Raw genomic sequence first — 2,500 nt, forward strand, 5'->3', positions numbered from 1 at the left:
CCCCATCCAGCCCTGTGCCACCCGGGGGGTTCCAGGGTGCTGAGATGGCTGACGTTTTGCTCCGCTCACGACGGTCGCCGCGGCACGCAAGAACAGGCCAAAAACTGGCCAAAACAGCCCAAAAACGGGCCAAAACTGGCCATTTTTTGCTGCGCGAGCGAGCGGAGAGCGGCGAACAGCGAGCGAAGCGCGAGGCAGCACCGTCCCTGCTATACGAAAGCCCCATCCAGCCCTGTGCCACCCGGGGGGTTCCAGGGTGCTGAGATGGCTGACATTTTGCTCCGCTCACGACGGTCACCGCGCCACACAAGAACAGCCCAAAAACAGGCCAAAACAGCCCAAAAACGGGCCAAAACTGGCCATTTTTGGCTGCGCGAGCGAGCGGCGAGCGGCGAACAGCGAGCGAAGCGAGAGGCAGCACCGTCCCTGCTATACGAAAGCCCCATCCAGCCCTGTGCCACCCGGGGGGTTCCAGGGTGCTGAGATGGCTGACGTTTTGCTCCGCTCACGACGGTCACCGCACCACGCAAGAACAGGCCAAAAACTGGCCAAAACAGCCCAAAAACGGGCCAAAACTGGCCATTTTTGGCTGCGCGAGCGAGCGGCGAGCGGCGAACAGCGAGCGAAGCGAGAGGCAGCACCGTCCCTGCTATACGAAAGGCCCATCCAGCCCTGTGCCACCCGGGGGGTTCCAGGGTGCTGAGATGGCTGACGTTTTGCTCCGCTCTCGACGGTCACCGCGCAATGCAAGAACAGGCCAAAAACTGGCCAAAACGGCCCAAAAACGGGCCAAAACTGGCCATTTTTGGCTGCGCGAGCGGCGAGCGGCGGACAGCGAGCGAAGCGAGAGGCAGCACCGTCCCTGCTATACGAAAGCCCCATCCAGCCCTGTGCCACCCGGGGGGTTCCAGGGTGCTGAGATGGCTGACGTTTTGCTCCGCTCTCGACGGTCACCGCGCAATGCAAGAACAGGCCAAAAACTGGCCAAAACGGCCCAAAAACGGGCCAAAACTGGCCATTTTTGGCTGCGCGAGCGAGCGGCGAGCGGCGGACAGCGAGCGAAGCGAGAGGCAGCACCGTCCCTGCTATACGAAAGCCCCATCCAGCCCTGTGCCACCCGGGGGGTTCCAGGGTGCTGAGATGGCTGACGTTTTGCTCCGCTCTCGACGGTCACCGCGCAATGCAAGAACAGGCCAAAAACTGGCCAAAACGGCCCAAAAACGGGCCAAAACTGGCCATTTTTGGCTGCACGAGCGAGCGGCGAGCGGCGGACAGCGAGCGAAGCGAGAGGCAGCACCGTCCCTGCTATACGAAAGCCCCATCCAGCCCTGTGCCACCCGGGGGGTTCCAGGGTGCTGAGATGGCTGACGTTTTGCTCCGCTCTCGACGGTCACCGCGCAATGCAAGAACAGGCCAAAAACTGGCCAAAACGGCCCAAAAACGGGCCAAAACTGGCCATTTTTGGCTGCACGAGCGAGCGGCGAGCGGCGGACAGCGAGCGAAGCGAGAGGCAGCACCGTCCCTGCTATACGAAAGCCCCATCCAGCCCTGTGCCACCCGGGGGGTTCCAGGGTGCTGAGATGGCTGACGTTTTGCTCCGCTCTCGACGGTCACCGCGCAATGCAAGAACAGGCCAAAAACTGGCCAAAACGGCCCAAAAACGGGCCAAAACTGGCCATTTTTGGCTGCACGAGCGAGCGGCGAGCGGCGGACAGCGAGCGAAGCGAGAGGCAGCACCGTCCCTGCTATACGAAAGCCCCATCCAGCCCTGTGCCACCCGGGGGGTTCCAGGGTGCTGAGATGGCTGACGTTTTGCTCCGCTCTCGACGGTCACCGCGCAATGCAAGAACAGGCCAAAAACTGGCCAAAACGGCCCAAAAACGGGCCAAAACTGGCCATTTTTGGCTGCACGAGCGAGCGGCGAGCGGCGGACAGCGAGCGAAGCGAGAGGCAGCACCGTCCCTGCTATACGAAAGCCCCATCCAGCCCTGTGCCACCCGGGGGGTTCCAGGGTGCTGAGATGGCTGACGTTTTGCTCCGCTCTCGACGGTCACCGCGCAATGCAAGAACAGGCCAAAAACTGGCCAAAACGGCCCAAAAACGGGCCAAAACTGGCCATTTTTGGCTGCGCGAGCGAGCGGCGAGCGGCGGACAGCGAGCGAAGCGAGAGGCAGCACCGTCCCTGCTATATACGAAAGCCCCATCCAGCCCTGTGCCACCCGGGGGGTTCCAGGGTGCTGAGATGGCTGACGTTTTGCTCCGCTCACGACGGTCACCGCACCACGCAAGAACGGACCATAAACAGGCCAAAACAGCCCAAAAACGGGCCAAAACTGGTCATTTTTGGCTGCGCGAGCGAGCGGCGAGCGGCGAACAGCGAGCGAAGCGTGAGGCAGCACCGTCCCTGCTATACGAAAGCCCCATCCAGCCCTGTGCCACCCGGGGGGTTCCAGGGTGCTGAGATGGCTGACGTTTTGCTCCGCTCACGACGGTCACCGCG

This window comes from Musa acuminata, unplaced genomic scaffold, assembly GCF_036884655.1.
Source record: "Musa acuminata AAA Group cultivar baxijiao unplaced genomic scaffold, Cavendish_Baxijiao_AAA HiC_scaffold_153, whole genome shotgun sequence".
Taxonomy (NCBI): Eukaryota; Viridiplantae; Streptophyta; class Magnoliopsida; order Zingiberales; family Musaceae; genus Musa; species Musa acuminata.